Source organism: Paroedura picta, chromosome 7 (genome assembly GCF_049243985.1).
Source record: "Paroedura picta isolate Pp20150507F chromosome 7, Ppicta_v3.0, whole genome shotgun sequence".
Taxonomy (NCBI): domain Eukaryota; kingdom Metazoa; phylum Chordata; class Lepidosauria; order Squamata; family Gekkonidae; genus Paroedura; species Paroedura picta.
In genome coordinates this window covers 69,716,647-69,737,173 of record NC_135375.1, presented here as the reverse complement: position 1 = coordinate 69,737,173, position 20,527 = coordinate 69,716,647, and the positions used below count along the sequence as shown (strand labels likewise).

General features: G+C 41.0%; 1 long non-coding RNA gene across 2 annotated transcripts in view; it reads right to left on the bottom strand.

Moving 5' to 3' along the window:
- LOC143841821 (uncharacterized) overlaps positions 1-19,365 on the bottom strand; it is a 31,009-nt gene extending 11,644 nt beyond the window's left edge. For both annotated transcript variants that reach the window (XR_013232867.1, XR_013232868.1), the window contains exons 1-3: positions 19,197-19,365; positions 17,178-17,469; positions 1,637-1,754 (exon numbers count right to left, since the gene is read on the bottom strand). This is a non-coding gene — a long non-coding RNA (uncharacterized LOC143841821). The remainder of the gene's footprint in view (positions 1-1,636; positions 1,755-17,177; positions 17,470-19,196) is intronic.
- Between the last annotated feature and the right edge of the window lie 1,162 nt (positions 19,366-20,527).

The window sequence follows — 20,527 nt, the reverse complement described above, 5'->3', positions numbered from 1 at the left end:
TGGAATTTCATCTCTAAAATGATGAAGGCATCCCTGTGGTGGACTCATGAATGCTGTCACAGCTGGTTGGGCCCATAGTTCAAATCTCTGGATAATCTATCCCTGTTCTAGAAATGGACTATAGGAATTTTCAGGGAGAAAGTGTGGTGGTTAAGAGTGGCAACCTCTAATCTGGAGAACCAGGTTTGATCCCCCACTCCTCCACAGTCAGCCAGCTTGGTGAAATTGGGCTAGTCACTGTACTGTTATAGCTGTTCTCACAGAGCTCTCTCAGCCTCATCTACCTCACAGAATGTCTACTGTTGGCAACTGTAAGGTTAACAGTTGTAATCCACTTTGAGACTTCTTCAGATGGTAAAAAGTGGGGTACGAAAAACAAACTCTTCTTCCTGCAGCAGGATAATCCTGACTATCCTGACAATAGGTGAAATTGAGCCATGAGAAAATTGGCAGCCATGACACCGGAGAGTGAGGAAGATACAAAGCAAAGTTATACTAGCTAGGGAAGGACAGCCATTATGATTTTCTAGTCAGAACAAATGATTTTTAAGAGCCACGGAGGATAGAAGCCCGGAAAACAATTTCTGGGTCAGAAAAATGGAATTTTATAGAATTCATCCAGAAAATATCCTACATCTCTACTTTTCCAGTATTCAGGAATGGGCAAAACCTTCTGACCCAATATTTATTGTGGAACACCTCTATCTAATTTATACTTCCGGAGAAGGAAGGGGTGAGAGGGCTGGGACAGCAAGTGGAAAGGGTGAAGGAATCAGTGATACTTGCATCATTAAGAGTAGGACTGTTTTCACTCATGATGTTGTGTTCAGTTCTTCCACATTCTACCATTTGTTCTGCCATCTCACTAGACTGGATAGGGATTTCTGACTCTAAGTAGCCACAGCTCCTCTTTGTCTGAAATATTATGTTACATGGGACTGTGTTCATGTTCAGTGTATAAGAGAAAGGTTTTGCTTGTTCCCACAAGCAGACTTTCAGAATAGACTGGAAAGGGGAATGGAGGCAGAAATAGCTTCCCTTCCTGTTTTGAATATCCTCAAATGACAATGGCAGAAATTGCTGAACTCAGAGATTTTTATGTCCTTCCCAGCAGTATAACAGTCTTGACTTCAAATGGTCTTAATTATCACTAGAGGATTTAAAATCGCAGCAGAAATTTGCTTATAGTTAAAGTTTCAGCTATGCCAAGTGTCACAAACTGTGTGCAAAACCTCTTTCATACTAGACTTAACCTCTATGTGAGAATTAATTTTATTCTCTTGCTCTTTTGTTGCAAGTAAAGTTTTTAATGAATCCAGATATTTTAGCAATCAAATTATATCACTCAGGAACTTTTATTTTGAAATAGAAAGATAAGACTCCCCTCTACTTTAATATCATATAAACCCCTACTTGGCCTATTATCTCTTTATTAGAAGTGACATTTAATTAAATCAAATTTAATAGTGCAGCTGTATAGATGTGTTGATGAGGAGATCATCTGTTGGGAGTTTTAAAGAAAAATACAAAATATGAGCAGGAGACATGATGACAAAAGAGTATAGATTGAAATCTTCCCCACTTAAAAATAAAAGTTAATCACATTGTTGGGACAGACTTATAGATAATAACCAACCATCATCTGATGTAAGGAGGCCTTGCATGTTAAAGGGAATGAATCCTTCAGATTTTGGATAAGAATGTACAGCCTATGAGTCACCGAAGCCAAACTGAACAGGAATGCTGTTGCCAACCTACAAATGCAAAATTAGAGAATCAAGTCAATATACAATCTAAGAATCCACAGCAAGGTCAAACATGAGAAGTCATCACAAAAAGCAAACCTAGCAATGTAATGCGAACAAAGAAAACAACTTTGCAAAGTCAATGAAAGATAATTTAAAAAGGTATATTCAAAGACAAATCAATCTAGCAGGCCCAGGAAGATAAATACAATTCAGGGGAAAATTAAAAAACAGTCCTGGGAGCCTTCAAGTACTGGCCCCAGATAGTCTCAATTAATCTCAAATATTTTCAAGACTTTTTGGGACCCAGTTGCTGATATCTCAGAAAATCTAGGAAGACATCTGGAGACCTGAATAGGCTTGAATAATATTATTGATAGATATTTAGCCAGGGTATATCTGAACAGGTATCCCTAGTGTAGAGAAATAGAAACTGAAAGCACAGTGCAGACTTCCAATATTGTGGCACCATGAAAATATGTTCAGAACTGGTCTGGCTCATTGGCATGAATTCTTGGGTTTTACTTAAAAAAAATATTTTTACCCTTTAGAAATAAATGGAGAATGAATGGAGGCATCTTGTTCAGGGGCCTATACTTGAAATTTGGGGATTCACTTGAAATTTGAGAATTGCTTAATGGACAGTACTTATACACACATACACCCAAAGATTATTGGAAGAAATAGAGACAAAATTACTGGAGTCCTAAAACAACCTTGGATCTAAATTCCAAACCTGAATTTGGAATCCAGGAATTAGGAATACTGATAATTTTTGGTTCTCTGATATATGAATCCCAAAACTTTCCCCAGCTGCACATCCCCACTTTACACTGTCTTTACAGTTCCGTTTCTCAGGGTAGTGAAGAAAGAAAATGACTCAGCAGGTATGTGCCTGATTGTCATTTCTGTGCAGTGTTTCTGCCCCTCACATTGATGTCTCAATGGACTGGAGAGGGGCGTCACAGTCACCTATTCCAGCTGAGCAATTTAAGCTATCAGATGTGAGGTGTTTGGTAGGAGTGGGCAAATGCCTTGTTTGCAACCAATGGTCAGAAGGTAGTTGTGATCTATGCGGGATGAAGAAGGCTGCTTTGCTTCTTAGCAGAATGACCAAAGATCTATTGGCTGATCTCACAACAATCTATCCATTCTAGCTATAGGTTGCCTATAGGCTGGCCAAGTTGTAGAGTAAGGGCTATTGCAATTCTTGCCTCTCACAGGGGGGGAAACACACACACAGCAGAAAACAATGGAAGAATCAAGTCTCTCTTTCCTTCAAAATGCAGTCCAGCTAAGAATAATTCCACCTGTTGACATGTAAAGCAGGAGGGGGAGATTTGTGCACTTCTGTTCTCTGTGTTTGTGTGTTTACAGAAATCTGGAATGTGGGTGAAAAGACAAATTCTGGAAATCTGGAATGTGGGCAAAACTACAAATTCATAGATGGATACTGGGAAGTGAGATAATTTAGGCAGGGAGTGGAAGAAATCTGCTGGAAGGAATGAACCAAATACAAAGGTCGTGCATGTGTATGCAGGGTTTTACACACACCTCTATGGATCCAAGCAAGGATCGGAGAAGCGGGAAAGGATGTAAGAAAAAAAGATTTATCCTTGTGTCTGTACATGCAAGCTCTGCAAGGGGGAATTTTAATGTCTTATAATCTGGTGATGCTTTCTTCTCTCTGTCTGCCATGAAGTAGGGAAGATCCCTTGAGTGAGAAATACAAAAGTTCTGTAAATTCCTCTCCCAATGTGTCCCTGAAAAATATTAGAAACAGACACAGCTTGAAAAGTGACAAGGGAGTTTCCTGGCCCTTCCCAATTAGGTAAGAAAAATTATAGTGGGGGGAAATAGTAAGCATATGACATTGTGATACTAAATAATCCAAACAAAAAATTGCCAAAAATATTAAACCCAAATTCATTATTGTTTACATCTGTACTGTAGTGACACCATTATATTTTTCAGCTTTCTTTGCATAGTTTTTTAATAATTAGATACTATGGGATTAAAAGACAAGGGGAATGTATACTGGACTTAGAAATAATCATTTTCTACTACTATGCATCAGTTGCAAAGTGATATTTTCCATCCCAAAACGTAGATGTGCTGCCTTTTGTCAGAGGGTAGCCAGGTTAATATTTCCCTCTCTTTCCCTCTCTCCACTCTGTGTTTATTTTATTTATTTAAAACATTTATTAACTACCTTCCTCCCTTAGAATCATAGAATCATAGAATCATAGAGTTGGAAGGGGCCATACAGGCCATCTAGTCCAACCCCCTGCTCAATGCAGGATCAGCCCTAAGCATCCTAAGCATCCTTGAAGAACTCAAGAGGATTTAGGCTATTTCCGCAGAAGGAAAATGCTTCTGGGCAGCTTTGACATGTTGGCAGCATATATAGAACCCTGCACATGACATCACAAACATCCTGAAGCTGTCCAGTAACCAGGTCGCAGTTTGACCATTTTTAAATCATGATTTCGAGAATCACCAAAACTGGATTTACCAATGTAAATCATGTGAACCACCAGTGAGCCACCAGTGAGCAACCAGGGATAAAACCATATGGAGGGAGAAACATGCGATAGTCTCAGCATCTTTGTCTTACCCTCACTCCTTCCCTCCCCTCTCCATTTCCTGCTTCGAGTAGTTTTTTTTAATGGTTGCTTGCTGCGATTGACAAGCCAAGGAGCAGAGCGAAAAGTTCAGCTTGTTTCCCTTGCAGCCTCATCAGAAGGCAAAAAGCCTGAATGGGGCAGGGGGGAAACACGGAAAGGGTTTCCCCACGAGGAGGACTGCAAATGCGAGATTTGCCATTCTGCATTTGCCAGCAGGAAACCAATCATGATTTACCCCTCCATGCGGAAATGTCCTGACAATATAAATAAAACAGCACAATTTTTTTTGCACATGATGCAATCAAAAAACCTGCTTCTATTTTTCTGTCCCAGTGGTAGTACTAACTACCAACAGAGGATAGCAACATATTTGCTCATTTTCCCACTCATGCCAGGATATGCACAAGCAATATGCTTAGCAGAACATCTGGGAACATCCTACTGCAAGAAAGGACACCTTTCCCCAGCTCAACAATTGTCAGTGTAATTAAAGTTACATCATACATCTGATAAAATGAACTTTGACTCTCAAAATTTTGTTGTTGTATTGTTACATTGTTGTTTAAGATCACTGAAATTGTGTTATTTAGATTATTGTTGTTGTATCGGTTTATGTTATATATTACTTCATTCCATGTATCCCCCCATGTTGTATGTAAACCGCCCTGAGCCATATGGAAGGTCAGGATATAAATAAATAAATAAATGAATAAATGAATAAATGAATAAATGAATAAATGAATAAATGAATAAATGAATAAATGAATAAATGAATAAATGAATGAATGAATGAATAAATAAATAAATAAATAAATAAATAAATAAATAATAGCTGTCTTGCGCTCTGCAACAAGTCCAGTCAGCTGTCCTCTGGAGTAGTGCTCTCAGGCTTGGATAGCAAGGATTGGGGTACTGATGGAAGCTGAAGGCAAAGATCAGGAATAGGAACACTGATGACTTCCATCTAGTGGATCAGTTGATCTACCAAATGTCCTTGCTCAGCCCAATTCTTACATAGGCTGAGAGGACAAGGAGCAACTGGGACTTGTCTTGTCCAGACTTAACTGGGGACAGAATCCTGAAAATGATTACATTCACCATGATCTAGCTTCATGAGCTTGGCACTGTGTCTCCACTGGACTATCACAGCACAAGCACTGGGCTATCTCAGTACTGATGATGCACTCCTGCTAAGTGGAAGCAGATTCTGATGAGTTTGTAGACCAGGCTCTGGACTGGAGCTTCATTGTCCTAGGACCTGGTGGGACAGAGGGAAGTTCTGGTCAAGGAGCTCCAACTGCAGAGTCTTCTGGAGTAGATGAGCGGAGGCATCCATCCTTCAGAGGTCTCCCAGAGTTCCCTGCTCTCCCCTAGGCCATGTTCTGGGGCTTCTCAGGCTCTACCACAAAAAACTCATAGTCAAAGCCATCTCAGTGGAGGTCATGACAATAAACAGAAAGATATTGAGGTGCTACCAGACTCAAATCTAATTTTATAATACAAATCTAGCTCTATCATACAAATAAACACTCTCATACAGATAAACACTATCAGGAATTTTAACTTTGATAACCAGATCTGTGTTACCATGTTGACATTTGTAGTCACTGTCATTAATTATTCTTTGAATTAGAATGGTATGGCACAATCTCATCAAATCTCAGAAGCTAAGCAGGATAACTTCTTTGAATACAGACTACTTTTTCTCCTCACTTGTCTTGGATGCCCCTTGCTGGGATGGTCATAAATCTGTTGCAGCTTGATGGCACTTTACACATGTATTCTTTGAATTAGTTATAACAACTATATTAACAAATGCAACACATTCCATTCATTGAACATTCTTTTTTACTCTCCGGAGAGGGAACAATGATAAGAGGTTTTAAGAAAGGCTGTTTTGATAGCAGAGTTGTTTTCCGGATATTGGCCCCATGAATATTCAGATAGATTTTTTTGTTTTTTTGTTTTTACTGTGGGGACTTTTAGCTGTTCCTCTTTCAACCTATTAATTATTACTTTCCATAAGTGCATACATTTGTTAACTCTAGCCAGAAATTATTTAGAGTTTCAGCATCAGTGAGTGAACACACATGAAGATTACTTTTTTTTCAGAGAAGAGCATTTTAAGACAACAATAAAACCTAAAGTTGATAGCTGAAGGTAAAAATTAATTTGGAGCACAAATACTAAGCTAAATATGCTTACCTGACTCAGTTAAGAATGGTACTGAATGACAATGAGGAAGTACTACATTTGACTTCTCTCATTCCGATTAAAAAAAAAATTTGACTTTGTAATCAATAACTCAAGGCAGATGCTTCAAACAAGCCTTCAACGATAGGCATCACCTTGTTAATTAAAGCCTTTGTACTTGGAGTATCATCTTATTCAAACAGAAGGAAAAGAATTCAAGGCTGATTTAAAAACTGCAATTACTTTCTCTGGTGTAGAATAGCTCTTAATAATTTTGTGGCCAAGCTGACCCAGCTGTATTATTATCAATACTAAAGAGCAAACTCTGACAGAAGCTAAAGCTGTCCTTCCTAGGGACAAGTAAGGGTATTTCTGCAAATGGAAAATGTAGCCGTACAGCCTCTGAATGTAGGTGGCATATTCCGGCCCCTCCACATGATGTTGCCTACATCCAGAGGCTACCCAGCAGCTGCCTCATGATTTCACAACTAAGTGCCTCCTTCCCTTCCTTCTTGGTTGTCAGACTGCTGTCCCTTCTTCTCCTCTCTTCCCCCCCTCCAAGCCTTTGTTCTGCCCACCTGGAGGTCAGGAGGGCAGACTAGGGGGGGGAATCTGCCTCCCTTGCCGTACCCTCTGCTGGCTGGCTGTTTGGGTTTTTCTGGGGAGGGCTTTAACTTACATGGAAATACATATAAAAAGGTAAAAGGTAAAGGTATCCCCTGTGCAAGCACCGAGTCATGTCTGACCCTTGGGGTGATGCCCTCTAGCGTTTTCATGGCAGACTCAATACGGGGTGTTTTGCCAGTGCCTTCCCCAGTCATTACCATTTACCCCCCAGCATAAAGCTGGGTACTCATTTTACCCACCTCGTAATGATGGAAGGCTGAGTCAACCTTGAGCCGGCTGCTGGGATTGAACTCCCAGCCTCATGGGCAAAGCTTTCAGACAGCTGCCTTACCACTCTGCACCACAAGAGGCTCTTGGAAATACATATACAAAGAACCAAATACACATTGCCATGTGTAAGTATCCATTTAAAACAAAAAGCTAGACCAACAAACTTCTGATTGGTTTGTCAGAAAGACACAGGAATAGAATCATGGCACTGGATGGGACCTCTGGGGTAATCTAGTCCAACGCCCTGAAGAATGCAGGAAATTCACAACTACTTCCCCACCCCAATTCCATGCCCAGATGATCCCCCCCCCCCAAAAAAAACCAGAATCTCTGGCCAGTCTGACCTGGAAGAAATTCACCTTCTGATCCCAAAGTGGGCATGCAAGAAAGGGCCATAAGAGCCAAGCTCAGACACAATCCCTTCTGCCTACCCACTTACAAATTCTCAGAATCAGCATTTCTGTCAGATGGCTATCTAGTCAAAAAAACACTACCTGTCAAAGAAGCCAATATTTAGGTCTTGCTGCATTATATAGGGGATTGGACTGAATGGCCTTTAGGATCCTTCCAACTTTTTAAATTATTTCTATGATTCAGTTCAAGGCCTTCATTCTAAATAATGCATATTATCTTTTTTAAAAGATAGAGAATTTTTTTGATACATCTACATTCTTCAACATACTCCAACCTGCAGGTATATATTGTTTATTCATCTATTGTTATTTTAATATTTTTTGTTTCTATTTTTCAATAAGGGTTGTCATCCATGTCAGTTATTAGGGTGGGGAATAGGGCTTTCAGGAGGAAACGTTTTGTGTATGATAAACACGGAATAAGTGTTATTGGTTTTCCTCTTTGCTTATGTATTTATGCCATTTTTATTGGGAATAAGCAAAAACTATCGCAGCCAATTAGAAATCATTGTTAAAAGGATGGTGCCACAATGATATGTAGCTAATCAAAGCTTTAATTGACATCACTGAAGGCATATGAAACAACCTGCATGGTTACACCTCTCACTCTAAACAGATGAAGACATATTCTCTTTTTACATACAATCCCTCCATCACCAAAATGTACCAGTGGTATTTATAATTTATTTATTTAAACATTTATATTCTACCTTGCTAGGTAAAAGTATTTTCAATTAAGCCAAAAATAAAACAGTAAATGCTAAATCTCTCCCACTTAAAATATGCCAGTCTTTGAAAACACTAAAAAGCCTTGGGAAACAGGCAGATCTTGCAGAGTTGGTCTCACACAGCAGTTCAGTCAGAGCTCTCACATCCTGGTCTGGTTGTATGTTGGGGGGAGAGGAAGGTAAGGTGATTGTGAGCCATCTTGAGACTCCTTTGGGTAGTGAAAAGTGGGGTATAAAAAACAACTGTTCTTCTTCAGAAATAGACAGGCAGCCAAAGTAGCTGTTTAAAAATGGGCAACATAAGTTCTCAGCTGCTAGTCTCTGGCAATAGTCAGGCTGCTGCATTCCAGACCACTTCCAGGTTGCTTTTGGGGGCAGCAAAGTTACAAAACAAAAGCATGGATCACTGTGGTCAGATCAGCTAAGTTTAGGTAACAAGGTTACAAAATCAGATGCAACTGATAGAGGGCATTCTTGGCAACTATGGCAACATGTTTTTCAGCCAAACAAGACAGCATCCATGAGCACCTCCAATCTCTTAATCTGCTCTAGGGTAAAATATCGGCTTTCCCAACCAGTATAACCTCTCTCTTGTCTGGATTCAGCTTCAATTTGTAGCAAAAAAAATGTACATAAAGCCTTTCCCCATTATCTGTTTTTTTCAATACGGCTCTGGAGATCTTAAATCTATGAGGCATGGTAGATTAGAAGCTCAAGAAGCCACAACCCTTTTGGTGTATGATACTATTTGGCTTCAGATATGATAGAAGAATTGAACCTTGATCTACCATGTCCAAATACAACAGTCAGTCCATTGTCCATGTCCTCTGTCCTTCATGATGAAATAACCAGGAATCCCAGTTTGTCATTATGAGTTAAATTTCCTATTCAAATGAGATGTTTTGGACACAGTGGGAAATACTTGTTTGTCTTGCAGAAGTTTCCAAGTTCATTCTCCAGCCGCTTTTGTTGAAAGATATGGAAGACCCCACCTGAGACCATCAAGAGCCACCACCAGACAGAGTAAGGAAGACTGACTTGGCTAGACCAATGGGCTATTTCATTATGAGGTATGGTTGTGTGTGTGTCAAGTTGGCTAGGGTCACAAGAACATAGGTTTATTTGTTGTAAATTAAAAAATGCAGAACCCAACACGTCACTAAACCAACCATTCAGAGCATATATTCTTGTTCACAGTTTCAGTGAGGATGGAACATTGTTTCAATTACAGCTAGCAAAAAAAAAATCCTCTGTGAAATAGCACAGGAAGCCCTTATTCGACACTTTGCTTTGGCTCTTTCCATTGCTTTGAGTAAATCTGATGTTATAAGCATAACTGACTCTCTGAGGACCTCTTAAATAATTTAAAGATGCTGAGCCTCATATTCTGCAGCCGAAAGATGCTGACATTATTTTAAATTAGGTTTTTAGACTTAAAGTGTATTGAAGTGCATTTTGGGGAGATGAAGTTTTGCTACCTGTGCTTAAAAAAAAAAAAAAAAACCAGAGAGTTCCAGTGTATAGTAGTAGTTAGAGAAGCTACATGAGTCTAAAAGGAATGGCCACCTTTTAAACTCAAGGATATTGTATTCACTGTCAAAGTTTAACTTGAAATACTTGTTTCATATTTGGGAAATGTATCAAACTTTTTGTTAGCTAAAAGTCATAGGTATTTGCTTTTGTAGGATTTCTTTTACTGATTTTGTCTTAACAGATTTTCACAGTTTGTACACACACACACAGGAAAAAAGAAAGATTTCAGCTACAAACAGAATGGAACTCATACAAAGGGCCTCTGGAGTTGAAATTGTGAAATGATGTTTCACACTTTCTCACTGAAATACAGATTGTTCTTTTTCTTAACTGCCATTTTTATCCTTGGATCATCAGTGGATGACTTTCTTATCATTCTTTACTCAATGTCATTTGCCTCACTTGCTTGAACCTTCTACAGCTATTTACATTTATTTGAAGCTTGTGCCTTCAGTTTCTGCATTCTCTGTGCTTCATAGACTGCTCAGTCTACCAAGGGCTACTACCTGGATGGCTCTTCTTGAAGGAAAGATGGGGGGGCATGTTATGAAGCAGGCCTCACCCTATTAGCATGATATCCTTGTTCTGTATTTTTATTTTGTACTGTGAACACACAATGCTCAGGGTCCAATCACCATGGCCAGCATAAGACCCAAGCCCATCAGAAATCTGCCATAACATAAATCAAGACCATCATAAAAAGAATCCTGAAAACAAATCAAGGAAAATGTTTCATTTTTGAGGCAGGTCCCCATAGTAATGTGGAAGTTTCCTTTTGTTTAAAAAGAATTAATTTTGGGACTCAGGAGGAGGACATCTTTGAGTCCCCAAAACCACTGCTGAGAGGGGATTGACAACTTGAGGTGTGAGGGGAAAACCTGCAGGTTGTCCACACTTCTGGCTTCTCCACCACCTTGTCGAGAAAAGAAAAGCCACAACGAGATGGTGGGATAACGTGGGAGAGGTCTCCCATCAGGAAGCAGCCAAACACATGGTTTACAATCACACTTTAACAAGCAGGAGGCGGTGCACATTGTCTGCCTCCATTTGGAACTGATATCCCCCAAGTTGTGGTACTGTATCTATCAAGTGCACTTAACTGTGGTCTACTTCATACATCTTGGTTGTGTAGTTACTGTCAGAATAAAGCTAAAAAAAACTGCACTAGAGGGTTTATATAACTGCTTGGTCTCTCATGGAAGTGCCATAGGAGCATCTCTACAGCTGGGAGTTAAAAATGGCTCCCAGATAAAGATTTTCTCATGAATGGGTTCAGCCTTCTCTCCATACATGTGGCTGCTTTCTTGCTTAATTATATATCTCAGTTGAAAACATCAGGATCCATTAGTCTCCATGGGCGAGGATAATTATGTTCATTGCTCCTCCATTAGGAATGACCACCCCTTAACTGACCCTTATAAGAAATTGGTCTGGCCATGGCACCAATTCATAAATAATTGTGCTATTCAGATCAAGCCCTGCACAGAATATCAAATCTAGCATGTGGCCTGCTTCATGCCTGGGAGACTCCCAGTCTTGCCATGGCACCCCTGAAGTCTGAGGGTACACCAAGTAAGGATGTATCTGCATTAAAGTCCTCCAAGACAAGCAATCAAGGGAAATGCAGTGTTCATTTAACCACTGCATCTGAGTCTTCTTGTGCAGCCATTCTCAACGTGGGCCATGTGGCCCCCTGGGGGCCCTGGCACATTTGAAGAAGGGCACAGACAGAAAAATGTGAGAAGGGGAGCCCAAAGAGTTTTGGGGAGGCCCTTTTAACTGAACCAATGAAATACCTTTTTCGTCATATTTGTCATCAGTAATTGCTAGAATTTGTCAAGGGAAAGAAAAAGAAATAATGAAATCCGACCCTTTGTGTATGCTTGAATTAATGCATTCAAAAAAAAATGAATACACATATTTCTCTTGGCAAAGGGATCCTATGGGAGGGGAAACAGTTTCAGATGAAAATCACCCCCCACCCCCAGTTTGATGTTGATGGAGGATCATGAATCCTGGAGGAGTAAACTGAGTAAGGAAAACTTTCCCATCCTCACCCACCTGGGTAACAGATGTCAATGGGTTACTGTAGTAGAATGGAGGTTATTGGTAGTTAGCAAGTAGCCTATGAATCAACAACCAGCCAGTAAATGTTTGGGAGAATCATTCTTCATAAGTACTACAGTGCTTAATGCCCATTGTTTTATTTAATAACAAATAATGGTATGGGTTTGGGGAGTTTGGAGCATGATTGTGAAAAACTAATTGATGCAACAAGGAAAATAGAGGAAGAGAGTGCTTGGGTGTTGGGACAGTTCTACTTTAAAGCTTTTATTTGTATATGTTTTGCAACTTAAAAAGGGTGAAATGAGAAAGCATGAGTAATTAAGAATAGTACAACTCCCTTTTATCATCTGATAACAGTTATACCAATGGGAGGGGGGACAATCATAGATAAGCAACCCTAAACCAAAGGAATGGAGTATGATATTGACCAGGCAGAGGAAAGGGGAAGAAACTGAGGGCAAGACCCAGCACTTGAATTGAGCTTGGAAGAGATTCAGATATTAGGGAAAGAAAAGAGTAATGGAAGATGAAAATTATGGGCAGTGATTAGTACTGTCTAACCACTTGGGGGCAAAGTTCTAGGAAGTGCTAACATCTGCAATTCTTCTTGTCACTTCTTAAGGTATTATTTAATCCATCAGTTACTCCAACTGTATCTATAAAAAGCACAGACATTTTATAGTTTCTTAGATGGCCAGTCCACCAAGTCCTGAGCCAAAAGATAAATATTGAAAAGTACTGAAATGTGTCATCTAGCACAAATACAAAGTGTGGCAGACTAAGGGTTAACAGCTTGGTCACCATATACCCCCAGGGATATGTTTGTTGGCTTTTGTGGTTCTTCATTTTTCTGAAACTCAGAAGAGTTGAGATTGGCTTGTATTTTTAATTCAACAAATTATACAAATTAGCTGCACATCCACGCCAAAAAGTGCTGCTGCAAATGAAATGAGGCTGTCTCTATTTTTTGCCTTTTCCTTTAAGCAGGTTCGCCATAATCTCCCGCATGCCTGTCGTGGTGGTTTCAGATGGCATAATTGCTGCCCTTGTGCCATTTGAAGCCTTTCATTTTATAAAAGAGAAACTTCAATCAGGAGGTTACATTCCCTTGTTTTGATTTTAGAAGCAAAAGTTTGAAATGCTGCAATCTGCAGCAGAGCTGAGTTTTGAAGGCACAACGGTGTTGACACTGGATCTTCAGATTTTATCTTTAAAGATTCCGGCAAATGAAATGCATTTAGAAGTTAAATTCTCCTCCTTTTTTCTCCCTTTTAAAACAAGTTTTTTTTTCTTTTGTTTTAAAGATTCTGTATTCATTAATTGAATGTTTCATGCACGGATACTCTCTTTATGTTTTCTAACGGGAGAATTTCAGTGACTGATACACCACAAGCATGCAAATTCTCTGCTTTTCATATTCATAAACCCTACACCTAACATAGCCAACTTCACAGCCTCAATAACGCACCTCAAGGGTGTACAGCTGAAAAGGAGGCAGAGTCAGCAACTACTTTACATGAATTCTTTTTCTTTTCTTTTTTTAAAGAAGACAACAACTTGGAGAAGTTTTTTAAAAAATTAAGAGTGCAAATTATTTCTGCTAAGGGCAGAAACAAAGTTTATAGGATTTTCTCAGATGCTAACAGAAACAAACCCTTAGTTCTTTTTCTCTTGCAAGGCAGAAGAAGAACAGCTTGGTCAATGCTTTGAAATGGATGCCAGCTCTGCAGGAGTAGCAGAATATAGTACTTGCAATATATATAGAAATACTTCAGCAGATGGCCTTTCCCACCCACCCCACTTTCCCCCTCTTCTATTTCACTTCTTATTTGCTTAGGCCAAATTTCTGTCCCATTGATTTTTATTGTGGAACAGAACTTGCAATGATCCCTTGTAGTGGAAGTAGTTAGTGGGGGAGGGAATTGTTCAGTTAAAGACAGGATTTAAAAAAAAATAATCAGGGAGACATGGGAATTAATTTGAAACTATAATAAAACATAGTAGAATAGCAAATATTACATGTAGTTGGGGTAGCTTTTCAGAGGCCAGTCCTTGAGGGGAGGGCTGGCCGGAGGATCTATGTCCAGGAACATTAGGAAAAGGATTGAAAATAAAACAGACAATATTGTAATGTCCCTGTGTAGATCTATGGTGTGGCCTCTTTTGGAATACTGTGTGCAGTTCTGTACACCATATCTCAAAAAGGACATCACAGAGTTTGAAAATGTACATAAGAGGGCCACCAAGATGATTAGAGTACCTTTCAGTGAGGAAAAGTGAAAGTATTTGAGATTTTTCAGTTTAGAAAAGAGGCAATAGGGGAGGATGATAGAGTCTTATACAATTTTACATGGTATGGAGAGAGGACCAAGAAATTTTTCTCCCTCTCCCAGAATGCTAGAGTGCATCTATGGTGACCAGAATGGAACAGAATTCCGTTCAAACTGCTTGTTACTCAAAGGTTCTCAATGCTGTTATTCTGCCCTTTTTCTCATTGCTTTAGGAGATGTTCTTTCAAGCCTCTCCTGTGCAATTGGTGAAGCACTTATTTGCATTTTACATCACCCCCAGAGGCCAAATTTCTTATATGAAAGACAGACAGACAGGCAGGCAGGCAGGCAGACTGACTGACTGACTGACTGACTGACTGACTGACTGACTGACTGACTTCAAACTGCTTTAATGACCTGAACCACTGGGGGTTATGGAGAATGCATCAATGATATCATTCTCCTTCCCTCTTACATGTACAATGTCAGAGTTGAAATCTTGTAACTGGAGACTCCATTTGATGAATTTGCTATTGGCACTTTTCACATGGTTTTAACCAACATAATGAGGAATGGTCAGTGCACAAAGTGAATTTCCTCCCTCATAGGTATGGTTTTAGCTACCTTATGATCAAACTCTATTCTCAAACATTCTCTTTTGCTAATTGAGAGGTGTTATTCACTCCCCACCAACTTTCAACTAAGATAAAGTACAGGATGTTCAGTTCCATCCTCTCCAATCTAGTTTAGCATGACTCCAATCTCAAAATTAGACAAAGATGATGACCGGAGCAGTCAAACAAGCAGACTGCTCCACAAATTAAATCAGCCCATCGCAGGAAAAACCACCCACAAATATCAAAATCTGGCCAAAACCAATCAAAATGATAAATTAAATGCCAAATCAACTTAAACTCCAGAAACCCCTCCCCCCAAAAGGAAAAATCTAAATGAGAACGTACTAACCCAGACAAAAAAAAGAAACCAATTCACTAGGAACTTAATGAGAAGAAGGAAAAGAAATAGAAGAAGCCTAACAAAGAGAGATCAAAATAAAGGAAACAACAAAAAGAAGGTAAATCTACCAGCAACTGCCAAGTGCCACATGAGCCTCAGGAGACCTGCACCGAGCCCATTGTTGCTGCCCCATGGACTCATGCTGCATAGAGAACCGCCTCTCTGATTCCAACTTGCTGCCACCCAGGACGCCTTCAACTTGCTACTACCCAGGACATAGGAGACCGCGCCGGGCTGCTGCTGCCTCCACACCCAAACTGTGTTGGGCCATATCATTACCGCAATCCAGGTCCACCCTGGGAACCAGTAATACTGTTCTGACTTCTGCAACTTGCTCTACACAAGCCTGCCCTTAGCTTTGACTACAGCTGGTCCAAAATGCAGTAGCCAGGGTCTTCACAGCAATACCATGGAGGTCCCACATCTGGCCCATCCTCCAAAAAGTACAGTGGCTACCAGATGAATTCTGGATCATACTAAAGGTTCTGGTAATCAACTTCAAGGCCATATGACCTGACCGCATATGCCCTGACCGCCCAGTGTACCTTTCTGCTATACCCCTCAAACAGCGCTATGCTCCACCACCTAGTGTTCCCTTGCCCCAAAGAAGCCCACTTGACCTCAATTAGGGCCAGAGCCTTCTCTGTCCTTGCCCCACCTGGTAGACCGAATTCCCGGAAGAGAGCAGGGCTCTAACAGAATTAAAACAGTTCTGTAGGGCCTGCAAAAGGGGGCTCTTCCATCAGGCATTTGGTTGAGGTCAACTGGGACCAACAGCACCTCTGGGCCCCCTCAACCTCCCTTCCAAGAATCTCATGCACCTGACTTGGACAACCATGGCCCTGTTTATCATTCGGTTAAATTGTTATATCATTGTTATTATTATCATTACCATTGTTGCTATTTGTTTCAATTCAATATGTAAAAGTGAGTTTGATGTACAGTTATTTCATGTTCCATGTAAACTGGTCTGAACCTCAGGGGAGGGTGGTATATAGATGTGAAGGAAGGAAGGAAGGAAGGAAGGAAGGAAGGAAGGAAGGAAGGAAGGAAGGAAGGAAGGAAGGACGGGAGGGAGGGAGGGAGGGAGGGAGGGAGGAAGGAAGGAAGGAAGGAAGGAAGGAAGGATCTATTAATAGGGTAAAGGATGTCATAAATTTAGGAGCTGTATTTTGGTATTTTCTACTTACAAATTTATATTCCAGATATAATGTCTTTTTAAATTCAGTTTGGGAAATAAAATAACTGTTGATACCCAAGGACCTTCTGAAGGTAGTCAAAGGTTCAACATTTCTTTAACTTCTTTTTTGATATTGATGGCATTAGTATCAGTTACTTTATAAGGTGGAAAAGCAATAGGCCTGGTATCTCCAATAATGATTTTGCACTGTGCTTACTTAATTCTCCATGGAAAGCTTGAAAATATTAGTAAATTAAGACTACTTTAATGTGCTAATGATGATATTTAGTTAGGGTTGGCACTAGGGTGACTTCTTTCACAGTGCTCCCCTTGGTTTACTTCCTCCAAAGTGTTAATTCAATTTCTTCTTTTTGCCCCTTCACTGGCCATAAGGTTCATATTACATCTGTCATGCTAAGGCTTTAATATGTTTCCATAAAACAATTTATATTGTTCCACTACAGGATTTATATTCACAAAATAAGTAACATTAAAAATCTGGTTTACAATCTTAAAAGATCTTTTCCAAGCTACTTCTAGCATGTTTTCTCCAGATTTCAACATGAAGGCTTGGTCTCCTGGCTTGAAGACTGTCTTTCTCCGGCTTTGGCATCATACCAGTCTTTTGTTTTTACTGGGCTTGTTGTCTGAAACAGCTTCAGTTCTTGAAGGTTTTCCTGTAACTCCTGTAGATAGGTGACTGCATGTTTGCTTCAATGTTCTCTTGTCTTTGCCCATGCTTCTTTTGGGATGTCCGTTTGGCCTTTTCACATGGTGTCCGAACAAAAGCTGGAAGGGACTAAAACCAAAACTGTCTTGTGAGGTCTCTGCTTGTTGCCACAATTCTTGTAAAGACTTATCTTGCCTTTGATCCGTGGAAAATTGTGCAGTAGAGCTACTCAGCAACAAACTTTCTGATTCTTTCACACTGTGCTCGGCCTGGGATTGTTCTGCAGAATGGCCACATTCTGTTTCCATAGCAACCACTTGAGCTTCAGGCCTAGTATGCATCTCTGAAGCCTGAATCTGAGGCCTATGCGTGGTCATACCAGTCACTAATTTAGCTTGTGAAGCCAGATCATTTCCCAGTATTATTAGAACTTCCAATTCTCCCCATGTTTCCATTATCTATTTGCCCTGGAATCCTTTGAATTTGATGATTCACTGATTCCCTTGATTCTGAATGTTTTTTCTGGTAAGTACTGTTTTTTCTGCAGAAAATATTGTTTTAAAAAGGTAACTTCTGCCACTGTGTCTCTGCAAACTATTAATCTGCTGTTAATCTCCACTGACTATATATATTCCCTGACTGACTTGCAGGAGGGCATTTTAGGCTCAAAGAACACACGCATACATTTCTGTTAGCTTAAACAAGGCCACAGCTTTATTATTAACTCTACATAAATGTTGGCACAGTGTGGGAGAAGGAACCTGGCTTGTGGTCTGCCAACCACCAGAACCCAGACTGCAGTGGCTCTCTGGAGATCCTGCACTGGTTCTCTTGGCCACTGAGATCCTACCCAAGGGAAGTGTCCACCTGGAGTGCCAGAGGGGGCACCAACCTCCCGTGGACCCACCCTAGACCATCTAGCACTCTGATCTCCATGACTTCCCTATTGGGTCAGCCTGCTTGCAGACATGCAATCTCTTATGGAGGCCCCCAACCTGGGGAGTCCAATGCATAGACCGGACTCCCCACAAACAGGCACCATCCCATGCCAAACCACCAGCTGTGATGAATTTGCAAACCAAGGCCTATAGAGCAAGCCAACATAAACATTACATCCCAAACAATATAACAGGATGAGAGGGTGGGAAGCTGTCCCAGCAGTGGCTCTGGGTAGAAGAAACCAGTCACTCACACATGGCACCTTTTAAGGTGCCTTGGACCCGTGCTTTTCCCTTTCATCAAGGGTATGCCATATCCTTGTGCTGCTCGACACCCGGCGCATCTCCTGTTCCTCCTGCTCCTCTACCGCATCAATGGTGGCAGAAGGTGAGTCTTAGCTTAATGTGACCAGATTTTCAGGCCACAAGGCGGGATGCGCCACCACTGCCACTGTGGCGGCGGGTGGGGCGGCCCTCCCCCTCCCCTCTCCCTGACTGGCCTCAGAAGGGCAGCGGCGGGGCGGCGGCAGTGGCAGCAGACGGGCTCTCCCTCCCTCCTCCCTCCTCCCTCCTCCCTCCCTGACTGGCGTCAGAAGGGCAGCAGCGGGGTGGCAGCGGCAGCAGGCGGGCTCTCCCTCCCTCCTCCCTCCTTGACTGGCCTCAGAAGGGCGGTGGTGGGGCGGCGTCAGCAGCAGACAGGCTCTCCCTCCTCCCTCCCCGACTGGCATCAGAAGGGCAGCAGTGGGGCAGCAGCGGCAGCAGGCGGGCTCTCCCTCCCTCCTCCCTCCTTGACTGGCCTCAGAAGGGCGGTGGTAGGGCGGCGTCAGCAGCAGACAGGCTCTCCCTCCTCCCTCCCCGACTGGCCTCAAAAGGGCAGCAGCAGGTGGGCTCTCCCTCCCTTCTCCCTCCCCGACTTGCCTCAGAAGGGCGATGGCGGTGGTGGCAGGCGGCAGGCAGGCCCTCCCCCCACGGACTGGCTTCAGAGCGGTGGAGGCCAAGGAAGAGCCGCCCGTGGCAGCAGAGCCAGCCGGGAAACCCTGCCCCGGAGCCCAGGTGCCTGCAAGGGGGCCTCCTGAGCCCGGGGGCCTGCGTGGGGGCCTCCTGAGCCTGGGCTGCCTGCTCAGCTGCCTGCTGAGCATGCAGCCAAAAAATTAAAAGAAATAAAAAATAAAAATAATAAAAAAATAAAAATAAAAATAAAAATAAAAATAAAAATAAAAATAAAAATAAAAATAAAAATAAAAATAAAAATAAAAATAAAAATAAATAAAAATAAAAATAAAAATAAAAATAAAAATAAAAATAAAAATAAAAATAAAAATAAAAATAAAAATAAAAATAAAAATAAAAATAAAAATAAAAATAAAAATAAAAATAAAAATAAAAATAAAAAAATACAAATTTGAGAATGCCGCAGGACAAATTACAGAACTTGGCGGGACATGGAGCATGTGCCCCAAAAGCGGGACTGCCCCGCCAAAGGTGGAACAGATGGTCAGCTTATCTTAGAATCATTTAAGTCTTCCTGTACTTTCTATACTAACGAAAGCAGCACCTATACCTTAGAGAAATTAGTGTCTGCTGCAGTTGCTACTTGAGGAGTTTCTACGCAGTCACAAAAGTTTTGCTGTTTTGGTTTCTGTTAATTAAAAAATTTTAAAAATTAAAAAATTAAAAAAATTAAAAAAAACTGGTGATGGCTACTTTTCATGGCTGTTTTGGTCCTCGAGGAATAACTCTGTGAGGCCAGGTTCAGAAGCTCTGAACTACTTGATCCCACCCAACTTCCCTGACTCATCCAGGTCTGGCTGCTTACTACTGTTGAACAGTGGCCAATATGGTTTGATGACTAGATTTTCAGAATGGGATCTGAGAGACCCAGGTTCAAATCCCCACTATCCCATGGAACCCCCCAGTGTAATCTTATACTATACACTCTCAGGCTAACCTACCTTACAGGATGTTGTGAAGATAAAATGGAGGAGAGGAGAATAATGTAAGTTGCTTTGGGCCCCAGTGTATATAAAGTAAATAAATAATATGTATACCTCATGATGGAGAGCAGATACAAGGTTGGTTTATTAATAGTTGGGAAGTAAAGATGGGAACCAAGATAGTGGAGGGCATGGGGACTGCTGAAGGTGATAAAGAGGAAATTGTTTGAGGGGGGGATATAGAAGGAATCCAAAAGTTTTTATTATCCCCAATTTAAGCAAAATATATGGTTACCCACTGTCTTCTATTTTATT